At 42.2% G+C, this 13,208-nt stretch overlaps 1 protein-coding gene across 2 annotated transcripts in view; it reads left to right on the forward strand.

The window, feature by feature from the left end:
- Cntnap2 (contactin associated protein 2) overlaps positions 1-13,208 on the forward strand; it is a 2,247,664-nt gene that overhangs the window by 1,708,538 nt on the left and 525,918 nt on the right.

Consider the following 13,208-nt stretch of genomic DNA (forward strand, 5'->3'; position numbering starts at 1 on the left):
CTACAGGTCAGCTTCAGAGCCTCCTGTCTATTCCCGCTCTACATGGCTGCAGGCTTCTCTGGTAACCAAACCAAGTCCACCTGAAATTACTTCCTACAAGAATGATGTACAAGACAAATTCATTCTACCTGTCAGTTAATAACTAATTCTAAGAATACAAAATGGTAGGATTTTAAGACAGAAGGTCTATAGATTTTCCAACAGTAGTTTGACTTCTTTAAATAAATGGAAATATACATGCATGTGTATGTATGTATGCATGTATACATGTGTGCATGTATGTATACTATTTACTTCAGTGACTTATGATTTAGAATCTATGGGTGTTATTTGTGTAAAACATAAGTAGTTATCATTATGTTCTTATTTTTTAAGATTAATTCTTTAAATATATGTGCCTGTGTGAATGTCTGCCACTTGGGTGTGGAGCCTCTAGAGACCTTAAGCAGACATCAGATCCTTTAGAGCTGGAGTTCCAGACCACCTAGTATGGGTGCTGGCATTTGAACCTGGGTCCTCTACAAGAGCCACAAGTGCTCCAAACCACTGAGCAATCTCTCCAGTTCTGCATTATGTTTCTTTATGGTGTGTTGTGAAAAGAAAGGTCTAATAACTAATTTTCCATTTTGCTTAAAGAACACATCTATACACACACATGCTGCACAAAGAGTGGAAGTTGGAAGTGGGGAGGGCATAGGCACTCGGGTCAATCTTTTGCTCATTCCATCTGTCCATCAATGCATCGTGTATTCAGGAAACACCACTTGAATACTCACTCGAAGGAATTCCACCAGGTACTGGGAATAAAACAGCAAGTGGCACCAACCAGAAGCTCTGCTCAGACTCATTTTCACTTTTCACAGGTCATGCCTGTGTCAGCCAGCAGGGCTAGAAGACCCTTTGATTCACTTGTCTCTTCTGCTCTGATTCCCTGGCCCTTCAGGAGGCCAGCATAGCACAGTCAGAATGCCGTTACCATCACCGCTGTTCAATTCTTCTTGCCCTACTTCATAGAAACACTGAAAAAGGCAGGGAGAGAGAAAAATCTAGGGCATGCCTCCTAGTCAACCTCTTTGTTTCTAGACATCATGCTGGGTGCAAAGGGACTGTTGACAATGAATTTTGTCCTTCATCCACAGGCAACTCACAAACCAGTTACAGGAAAAGGCATACACATGTGGTCACCAAGGCCCAGTCAGTGCTCTGAGGAGAATGTGAAGGACACAACTAGGTAGTGGGACTAACTTTAACACTGACTGAGGGAAGGAAGGGAGAAGTCAAGAATTTCTTGGAGAAAGTGACATGCTCAACGGGAAGTAGGCTTTGCCTGGTCTGAGGTCTTGAAAGGAAAGCATAAATAAGCACAGCTTGTGTGGGAACTGTCAGTGAAGCAGTACTACGATATGACTTGAGGTTAGCCATGCAGTCCTGTACAGACTGCCACGAGGGAGTGCTGAAGGACAGAAAGAATCAGTAATATGATGTCACAAAATCTTTCTGTTTGTTAGTTACTTGTCTATTGATGTGATACAACACCACAGGCCAAGGAACCTTATAGAAGGAAAGGGTTTCTTTGAGCTTAACATTGTAGAGGGGTAGGAGTCCATCATCATCGTAACAGCAAGCAGGCATGGCAGGTGGAAGACTAAGCTAAGAGTTTACATCTTGAGCATCAAGCACATCACGAGGCAGCAAGAATGAAATGTAAAAGCCAGCACACAGTGATGTACCTTTTTCAACAAGGCCACACTCCTAAGCTCCTTAAACAACGCCAGCAATCAATGGGGGCCCAAGTATGCAAGTATCAGAGATGATAGAGGGTGTTCTCATTCCCACCACCACAGTAGTAGAAAACCATCAAGAGTTTAAGGCATAGATTGGAGGGACCATTGAGAATGGCAGAATGTGTATGAGAGTCTCATGAGTCAGTAGCTACTGGGCCTGGAGTTTACGGCCATAAACAAAGAAAAAGAACTCAGTAGAGGTCTGCTGTCTGGACCCCTCGCAAAGGAGTGGCAGCCATCTATAAGCAACCAAGAAGTCTAGGTAAAGGAAACAGATGCTGAGCTCAGCTTTGGGAATATTAAGTTGGAGACACTAATGATCAGAATTACGGTTAGTGGGATTTCGGGGAAGAAATATAGACTTTGGAGAAATGCTTTTGCCTCTTAAATCTTCCAAAGAACATAACTGAATCCAGATCTCAAACAGAAAGCTTGGGTACGCTTGTCCCAACCTCTCTCACAGACTTCCTCAGACAAGCTGTAGATAAACTGATTTTAGATACTCAGAACCCCTGTCACTGCTGGAACCTTGTTCTCTCACAACTGAATAGCAACTAGAATATCCTTACGACTGCCTTGCTTCTGAAGAATTTGCTAATGCCGAATAACATAGGTACTGTATTATAAACAAGTTTAAAAATATAATTCCTTTCTAATAGCAACTATTAAAATGTTCTGTGATATAAGAAATAAGGATTTCAGGCTTATCCCATTAATACACTAAACAAAGAATAACTGTGTGAATGCTTTAAATATTTAAAGTGAGTACAGGCGTTTCAGGAAGCTTCTTTCAAAATATTCAAGAACAGTAGCGAGAACTTAGCTTGAAGCTAGGCTATTTCACATTCAGATTCATCACTCTGAGTCAATAGTATACTAAAAACAAATCATGCAGTATACATATTGGACATTAAATAGAAAATAGGAAAGTAAAGATATAGTAGGTTGGGTAGTGTAAGATATACAGTCACTTGACCTTCTCTGGATGGTATGGGGTAGATGTGAAAATGCACATCTATGTTCAAGTGTGTATGCATATGTCCTGTGTATGTGCTGTGTGTGCAGGTTACATGTGTGTAAGTCATTGTGTGCCTGTGTGTGTGCTTGTGTGTGTGTGTGTGTGTGTGTGTGTGTGTGTGTAGGGGTGCTTACATGCACACATATGAGTGGAGGACAGAGGACAGCCTTGGTTTTCATGTTGCTCAGAATAATAATCCACATTATTTTGAGATACCATCTCCCATTGGCCTGGAGTTTGTCACTGTAGCTAGGCTGGCTGGCTGGCCAGATCTACCTCTCTGCCTGTTAAGATTATAATCATGCATCATCGCTCCCAGCTCTGGCTTTTTTGTCCTGAGCTCTGGGTATCAAACCCAGGTCTTTGAACTTGCAAAAGGCATTTTAATCATGTTACCAAGTGCTCCATCTCCCCAGCCCATATGAAATTCTTCTGGGTGGCTTATGTTGCATTTCCCAGTGATTCTCATTGAATAATCAGAAATGAACCTAACCAGGAAGTGATTCCCTCATGCTCTTGCCTGGCTCTCCAGTAGGCCTCAAGTCAGATTCCCTGCCTCTCTCTGCAAGTGTTACAGACAGTAAGGAATTATTGAAGGGTGTTCTGTTTCAGTCCCCTCCCTGCACCCTCAGAAATGGCATGAGAAGTGGACTGTTCTGCAGAATGCACCCAGCCCTTCTTCCCTTCCACTCCACTGGGAATGAACCAGAAAGGCGTTTTTCGGGGTTAAAACATTGCAGTCCATGGTTCATAAGACCTGGGTTTAAGAATGAGCTCTGCGACGCTGTCTGGGAGCCTGTTCCCTCCCAGAACAGGCAACAAAGTTGACTTTGGATGCCACGGCCTTCCTGACTGGGAGGTGTGAGTGATGAACAGTATCCGGGTGACCTCAGTGCCCTCCAGTGATTACTGCTGTTACTTCTGCTGAGAGATTCAGGGAAAGGAAAAACAAGTGTATACCTACAAGTACAACTCACGTGGGAAATCACTTTGACTGTGTTGTAAGGTAAGAATAATGCCCCGATGGCCTCTATTTCAGACTGCTTTCAGTCCAAAAAGGGAGTTATTTCTTCCCAGGGGCTATTTCAATAGCAAAGACTTGTTTCATCCACTGGACTGAGACTGAAATGAGTGCAAAGTTCTCCTATGTCATTCCACACTCTGAGGACCAGCTTAGGACATTTAATTTTTAAAGCTGCTGCCATTGTTGTTGTTGTTGTTGTTGTTGTTGCTGCTGCTGCTGCTGCTGCTGCTGCTAGCATGTGTACATGATTTATGTGTAATGATATGCAAAGGGGAACACACCAAGGTGGAGAACACTTTATAGAGTCTGTCTCTCTTCCCAGCGTTATTTGGATTCCAAGGATTCAAGTCAGATCCTCAGATATATGTATCAAGCACCTGAACCATCTCACTGGACCCTGACTTAAGTTTTAGTATCAGGAAAATGGAATCTCATTATACTCTTCAAGCCTCATGAAGGTCACAAAGTGTGTTAATGAGTACATTCTTAAAATTATACTGGAATATTTTCTTTTTATTATTACTTAAATACCAGACTGGCCCCTGCTAAAATCATCACAAATATCTGAAACTGCAGTGCATAATTTAGGAATCAAAACAAACAAACCAACCGAACACCACAGACTGTAATGAGCAGAGAAAAGGCTAAAACCCCATTTCATGTTCCCAGGTTAGAGCTTTTCCATAACATAGTGAAGATATTCCCATTGCTTTTATCTTTTAGACAATTTGTAAGGGCAGTGGCTTTAGCCAGCTATCGGAAAATTTTAAATTCGAAGTTTAAACCACAGACCACATGTTAAATGGCTAGACGCTAAAACTTAGATTGAACGTTTACTCTTATCCAGTAGAATTAAATGCATACAAATGGAGCTGAGATAAATGAGATCGTAGCTCAGAGCAGGACAGGTCTCACAACAAAGCCACCATGGCCAGAGAGTCCCATAACCATCCCCGTAATTGCCTGATTATCTATGCTGTGAGAAGTTTTGCACAGTTATTTCTGGAATTGGAAGTGATTTAACATTTATGATTTACTATTCACAGCAATAGTCAATATCCCCACCCACCATGCCAGAATCCTAATTAAGCGAGCATGGGTCTCAGCTAAGTAGCCACTGCTGGGTAATTCCTGGTCTCATGCAGCCTGGCACAATAAGCAGCAGGATCATCACCTCTAAAATTACCCATTCTGAAATAGAATTATGGGTGAAGGAGCATCATGTGCTACTTGAGCACCCTTGTCTCATTCTGTGGCTCTTGTAGAATTTCTGCAGAATTGCATCCTGGCCAAGATGATTCAGGCATGGTGGGATGGAAGTGAAGTGAAAAACCATTAGACCAGTCTTTGTGTAACAATTAGCAAGCAGTTCCCACCCCCACATTAGGAAGGCTGATCAGATGCTAACCCCTTGGATCTTGTTCCGTTCTTTCTGAAGGAATCCGCTTGTTTATCAGGTTTTTGCTTTCTGGAACTAATCCATGTCTGGCTTTACCCAGACAGGAGTTGATCCAAGGGTCTCCCCCATGTTTCAAAGCCAGAAAATTGCTTTCCATTGTCCCAGCTTCCTAACCACCAACTAATTACTGAGTATCTTGAATATTTCAAAAAGTGTTCATTATACATTTTCATTGTTTATAAATGACTTTGTCTAATCCTTTTGCTGACATTTTCCTACGAAGTTTTCAGATGGCTTCTACATGAACTGAAATATTTATGAGTTTAGTTTCATTTATCTCATCGATCAGATAATGCTAGTGAAATCATCCATTGCTTGTCAGGCATGATTCCAGTGACTGAAATGTACTGTGTCATTTAAACCTCACAATTGTCCTAGGATAGAGGACAATCTTGTCAGTACATAGGTGAAAAAATAAAATCCCAGAGAGGTTAATTTACTAGGACGCACAGCTAAGAACTGATGGGAAGAGATTCAAACCAAGAGCAAAGAACTCCACAGTCAGACTTAAATACTTAAATATTATACAACAGAGAGAGAGAGAGAGAGAGAGAGAGAGAGAGAGAGAGAGATCAGGATTTTTGTATTTTAAATTGTGGTTTAAATTATTTTATAAGTGATTTTAAATGTTAAGTAATATTAAGTATATTAATGTGTGTGGAATCATCATCTCTCATTCATGTTTAGAGATCCTCACATCAGATGAAACTGAAGCCCCATGCTATTAAAGAATAACTGCCCCTGGTAACCACCATTTATGTCCTGTTTCTTGACTTCAACCACTCTAAGTACCTCTCATGAGAAAAATTATAAACGATTTGTCTTCTGGGACTAGCTTCTTTTGCTTAGTGTAGTGGTGTCAGGGTTCCTGCATCTCATAATGGGTACGAGAACTTCGTTTCTTTTCATAGCTACATCTAAGTCTCCACTGTTTAGATATGTGCTATCTTATTCATTAACCCAGCTGTGAACATCTGAGTTGTTCCTACATTTGAAGGACAGCATGTAGTCACAGTGGCCATGGGTGAACAACTGCTTTTTGTTTTATATATTTTCACACACCTATATACTCTTGATGTTTGCGTGCCTTGCTGTTTTAATCTTGTAAGAAAAAGAGTCTTCGGTATTGATTGGTTAGAATGATGATCAGGGAGTTGTAAGAGCTCACACTGGCACTTTCTTGACCACAGAGTAGAAGTCGGTAGCACATGGTGGATGTGATAGAGATTTAAGAGGACCTAAAATCACCAGGGAGACAGACCTCTGGCCATATCTATGAGAGCTTTGGTTAATTGAGCTGAGAAGAACCACCCTAAGTGTTCTTGCCACTACTCCATGGACTGAGGTCCTAGACCAAATAAAAGAGAAAAAGTGAGCTGAGCAGCAGTAATACTCACTCTCTGCTTCCTGACTGTAGATGCAATGTAACTACCACCTCACACCCCTACTGCCATTTCCCTACCATGCTGTACTGTACTCTCAAACTGAACCAATAGCAACCCTTTCATCCTTAAGATACATACCTGATGCCTACAGAAGCCAAAAGAGGGTGTTGGATTAACATGGGTAATGGAAGAGCAGCAAGTGCTTTTAACTGCTTGACCATCTCTCTGGCTCATCTTAGGTTTCTTTTAGCAGACATTTTATACTAGGAATAGAAAAAAATGACAAATACAATGGAGTAGAAAAAGAGATTTCAAGGAGAAGACACCTGTGGCAATGAAGGCCCTTACTCAGCTTACTAGAAAATTCTCAACACGCATCTGCTGTAACTGAAGTTACTCTGTACAAGAAGCTCATGTTAAGAGGCATCCATACACCAAGCACATGTGTGTGTGTTTGTATGTACACACACACCCAGTTCCCTTGGGGTCTTCAGGAGCAACTTGCCCAACATCTTCTGCTCTGGCCTCTGGTACCCAGCCATGCTCTGGTTCTGCTGCTCATAGTGCTTTGCAATGCCCTCATTCTATTGTCCCTCCCCTGATCTCTCAGTCTATGGCCATCACAGATGCTCTTATGGATCAGATAAGGTTCCTTACTCATCCATTCGTCAATGGAAAACAGACCATGCCTCCTGCAAGATTGAAAACTGGAGACTAATGGAATTGTCCTACTGGGAGAAGTGAGGAGCTGCTTCCTGAGATGGCCATACTTGGAGGTCACACAGCAAAGCAAATTCAGAGGTCTTGCCACTCTCCTGTGATGTTTGCTGTAGGTGTCAGTCTCACTGTGGAATCTCTGTGCATCCATGAGCAGTCCCACAGACAGACAGACAGAAAATATCCCCGGCTCCCATCAAAAGAAAAACTGTACCTTGTCTAATTGACGGTACCAACATTGGTTTCCTTTAGAAAGAAATTCTCAGCCTCTGCCATAGATAGCTGTCCCTCTCATCTGACCTAGAATAGGCCACGACTAGACTGTTACCCAGTTTATGATTTCATCTTTCATGTCAAAGTGTCAGCCTTGGGTAACATCTCTGCAGCCTGCATGCCCCAATGTGCGCATGACTAATGTGAGTCGGTTTTATTTCACGGCTTCTCCTTCTTAAGGGAGCAAAGTGTCCACAGATTCCATCTGCTTGTTGTTTAAGGGAAAACCTGGGTAAAAATGGAGCCCCATCTCTATAGATAAAGATGACCTCTCAGAGACAGGGCAATTTAAATATAATTCGTGGAGAAAAGAAGTGTCCTCTACTATCACTCCAACAAGGCTCTGCCATATTTATCTACATCATTATGCTAAAGACATAATGGGAATGTGAAACTTGGTATTCTGACCCCAGATTCTTTTGTTTGTTTGTTTTTTATTTTATGCCTGAGCCATTTATATATTTACATTTCAAATGTTATCCACTTTCCCAATTTCCTGTCTGTAAATACCCTATCCCATTCCCCTTCCCCTGCTTCTGTGAGGGTGTTCCCTGCCCCACCCCTTCCTGCCTCCTGCCCTGACATTCCCCTACACTGGGTCATTGAGCTTTGGCAGGACCAATGGCTTCTCCTTCCATTAGTGCCCAACAAGGCCATCCTCTGCTACATATGCAGCTGGAGTCATGGGTCTGTCCATGTGTGCTCTTTGGATGGTGGTTTAGTCCCTGGGAGCTCTGGTTGGTTGTTATTGTTCTTCTTATGGGGTTACAAACCCGTTCAGCTCCTTCAATCCTTTCTCTAACTCCTCCATTGGGGACCTCGTTCTCAGTTCAGTGGTTGGCTGTGAGCATCTGCCTCTGTATTTGTCATGCTTTGGCAAAGCCTCTCAGGAGACAGCTATCTCAGACTCCTGTCAGCATGCACTTCTTAGTGTCAGCAATATTGTCTGGGTTTGGTGGCTGTATGTATATGGGCTGGATCCCCAGATGGGGCAATCTCTAATGGCCTTTCCTTCAGTCTCTGCTCCAAACTTTGTCTCTGTATTTCCTCCTGTGAATATGTTTGTTCCCCCTTCTAAATAAAGGACTGAGCATTCAAATCTAAGAACAATCTGGAAATCTAAGATCTGCCTAAAGTGTCCAGAAACACAAAGCCACAGAAGTCATTTCCTAATGACTTCTTAATACTCTAGAAACTCTTAGAACCACCAGCCTGTCCCATTGCTCCCCCAAAGAAACAAGTACAGCTCTAACGCCCTTGGATTTTAAGATACAACAGGCCATTTCATGGAGAAAGGAAGGTGACAGAAATCCAGGCAACAGCTATCTGCAGATCTATATAAGGCCTCCCCTTATATAGAGAAAAATGAACAGAATCACAGGAAATCCTATTACAAAAGAAAAATTCTTTCAGAGAAGTAGAAGGTTGTTCTGGAAATACACACTCTTCCAAAACAGGGCCAGGAAGTAGGAGCCAAGCATTTAGATACAAGAATCTAGAAGGACTTTACATAACCAATCCATAATGAACTACACCAGTGCCTCACAGCATAATATCCCTCCAAAAATATAAAGCTCTTTTAGAAAGACAGAAGGTTTTCAGAGTGTGTGTCTGGATTAGGAGCCCCAGATTAAAGTTCCTGCATTCTCATTAGGGACTCATACTGGAATGTGAAGGGTACCAGCCAGGCTCACCCAGGCATGCTGAGTAGGATGCTGCAGCTTTGTGTTTCCCTCAAGCCTCTGTGCTTCCCTCAGCACTGAGCTAAAACATCCCTTAACTACAGAGATGGGAAATGTCTCTCCCATTTCTAGAAGAAGCAGAGATGATGATATATAATGTACTGTCTCGGGCATATGCTTGCTCGGCATAGAACCCTTGTGACACTTCATGGATTGTATCATGACAGGAAGGTAATTGGACCCCAGAAAGATGTCAGTGAAATGTCAATATGGTTTGACCACAGCCCAAAGTAATATTGATGGCAGCAGAGAAAGAGAGAAAGGGAGAGGGAGAGGGAGAGAGGGAGGAATCAGGCAAAGGTCTGTCAGCTGCTCAGAAGGCCGCAGGTTCTGGAAATAAATGTAGCCTAGTAACCAAATGTTAAATGGACTGGAGTGAAATAGATGATGTGGTCATCTTGAGAGAAACAGAAGGATGAGCCAAGGAAACATTCAGAGGACAGACTTTATTTCTGACTCTTAGTCCTCTCCCTGAGATCTGTTGTATGGTCCAAGAAACAAAATACATTTGCCCCCCCCCCCAAATCAATCACACTACAGGACAAAATTAAAAAGTGTGTTGAAGCTAGAACAATCGGTCAGTTGGTAAATGACTTAGTTTGAAAGGAACTAGAGTCACCTAAAAATCAAACCTTTGAAGGATTTACTGGATTAGATTGATTGAGATAGGAAGACTCACCAGGAGTCTTGGACAGCATAAAAAGGAGAAAGGGATCTGAGCACTCCCTTTCTTCATCTCTCTCTCTCTGCTTCCTGGCAGCAACAACCAGCTGTCTTGTGCTCCTTCTGCCATGACTTCCCTGCCATGATATGCTGTACCCTCAAACTGTGATCCAAGCCTTTTCTTCTTATCATGCCATTGTCAAGTACTTTGTCACAACAAGAAAAGTAACTAATACATTCACATACTTACACACAAGGTTATGTACATGCATTGCATGAATATCCTATATTCCTATTATGCATATACACATACACACACACACACACACACTCACACACACACACGCACACACGCACGCGCACGCGCACACACAATATGGTCCTTGACAGCCACCTTGGTAGTTTTGAAGGTAAAGGAAGGGGCCACAAGTCTCCATTGTTGGTGGGGTTGCAGACTGGTACAACCATTCTGGAAATCAGTCTTGAGGTTCCTCAGAAAATTGGACATTGAACTGCCTGAGGATCCAGCTATACCTCTCCTGGGCATATACCCAAAAGATGCTCCAACATACAACAAAGACACGTGCTCCACTATGTTCATCGCAGCCTTATTTATAATAGCCAGAAGCTGGAAAGAACCCAGATGCCCTTCAACAGAGGAATGGATACAGAAAATGTGGTACATCTACACAATGGAATATTACTCAGCTATCAAAAACAACGACTTTATGAAATCCGTAGGCAAATGGTTGGAACTGGAAAATATCATCCTGAGTGAGCTAACCCAATCACAGAAAGACATACGGTATGCACTCATTGATAAGTGGCTATTAGCCCAAATGCTTGAATTACTCTAGATGCACAGAATACATGAAACTCAAGAAGGATGACCAAAATGTGAATGCTTCACTTCTTCTTTAAAAGGAGAACAAGAATACCCTTGGCAGGGAATAGGGAGTCAAAGTTTAGAACAGAGGCAGAAGGAACATCCATTCAGAGCCTGCCCCACATGTGGCCCATACATATACAGCCATCCAATTAGACAAGATGGATGAAGCAAAGAAGTGCAGGCTGACAGGAACCGGATGTAGATCTCTCCTGAGAGACACAGCCAGAATACAGCAAATACATAGGTGAATGCCAGCAGCAAACCACTGAACTGAGAAGGGGACCCCCGTTGAAAGAATCAGAGAAAGAACTGAAAGAGCTTGAACTGAAAGGGCTTGAGACTCCATATGAATAACAATGCCAACCAACCAGAGCTTCCAGGGACTAAGCCACTACCAAAGACTATACATGGACTGACCCTGGGCTCCACCTGCATAGGTAGCAATGAGTAGCCTAGTAAGAGCACCAGTGGAAGGGGAAGCCCTTGGTCCTGCCAAGACTGAACCCCCAGTGAACATGATTGTTGGGGGGAGGGTGGTAAAGGGGTGAGGACGGGGAGGGGAAGCCCATATAGAAGGGGAGAGAGAGAGGTTAGGGGGACATTGGCCGGGAAACCGGGAAGGGGAATAACAATTGAAATGTAAATAAGAAATACTCAAGTTAATAAAGATTAGAAAAGGGGGGGGTTGGGGATTTAGCTCAGTGGTAGAGCACTTGCCTAGCAAGTGCAAGACCCTGGGTTTGGTCCTCAGCTCCTGAAAAAAAAAAATTCAGGCAGCCTGCTGTATCTGGAAAAGGCAAGGGAGCATACTTTTTCTTAGAGGTTGTATACAGGTCACAGCCTTGATAACTTTAGTCTAGCTAACGAATACAAAACTCTGACTCATAGACCATTTAGATTATACAGTTGTACTGTTTGTGTATGTGTCAATTTGCTGTAGCAGCAAGAGAAAACCAGTAGTTTCCTTTCTGTTGTGGTAAGACACCTAAGACTCCAAGCAACTTGATTTTTCTCCCATGTTGGTATAATAATATATTACTTAATATAATATATTATTGACGGACAGAATGCCCTGGCAGAAAATTTGAAAATCATGCCCATAAACTGGCCAGAATTGTGATTGTAGACCTTCCATTGTTTGCTTATTCTAGGAGCACTAAAGCTGAAAGGAGAGGAATAGGACTTTCCTAGTGCTAGTCTGCTGACCAATCAAATAAGGGGTACTCAATCTTGCCTATCATCAGGCCTCCTTCATGTAGATTATACATTGCTATTGGCCAAAACATTCATCACTTATTCAATAGTTCAGCCTATATGGGTCCAGCAACAAGTCGAGTAGTAGAGCCTTCATGGAGATACTCAAGGGTGGGTGTTGCAAGGTTTCATTGTGTCATCTCCTGATGATCATCTTGCTTTTATTATTATGATTTCATGTACCTAGCCTACAAATCATCTTTTATTTTATTGGCAAGTAGAGATATGGCTGACTAATGAGGCTCTCTCCATATTTTTCATTTTTTAACATCTAACAGACTTCAGAGGGATGAGAGGAACATGGTGGGAATTTCAGCAGCAGCCTTGCTTCAAAGAGAATGCCATCAGCCTGTTTTCCAACCATTCTTATTCTTAGTCTGTAACTGTAGCTGCCATACTCTTCATGAGCCACACAACCTTGAGTCTACTTATCTAAGGGCCTTTATAACTAAGATATTGCCTGAAATGTTACAAACACTTTTGTTCTTTATTGTGATTATTTAGGGAATGTTTGGTCATATCCCTGTATTCATGGGAACTATCTTATTTCCTAAGGTCCTTAATGCTATCATTGATTATCAAATAGAGTTTTCAAGAGTTTTTTTTTCAATTATCTGTCCACCTATTTGCTCTCCATAGGACCAATATCAGAAAAAGATGACCGTTTCTACTAGTTACGTGCTATTTAACTGCCTTCCTTACTTTTCCTGTTGGTGTGATGAAATATTCTAATAAAAGCCGAATAAGGGAGAAAAGGTTAATTGTGTCTCACAGTTCAAGGTCCCAGACCATTACAGCAAGGATTTCCAGCAGCAGGAGCTTGAAGCAGGTTGTCACTGTATTCATAGTCAAGAAGTAGAAAGCAATGAGTGATAGCATTCAACTCACTTTCTGCTCCATTTAGTACTGTACAGGACCCCTGCCCAGGAACGATCCCATCCTCAGTTAAACTAGATCTTTCCACACCAGTTAACTTAATCAAGATAATCCTTCACAAGCA

This window comes from Rattus norvegicus, chromosome 4, assembly GCF_021556685.1.
Source record: "Rattus norvegicus strain SHRSP/BbbUtx chromosome 4, alternate assembly SHRSP_T2T, whole genome shotgun sequence".
NCBI lineage: Eukaryota > Metazoa > Chordata > Mammalia > Rodentia > Muridae > Rattus > Rattus norvegicus.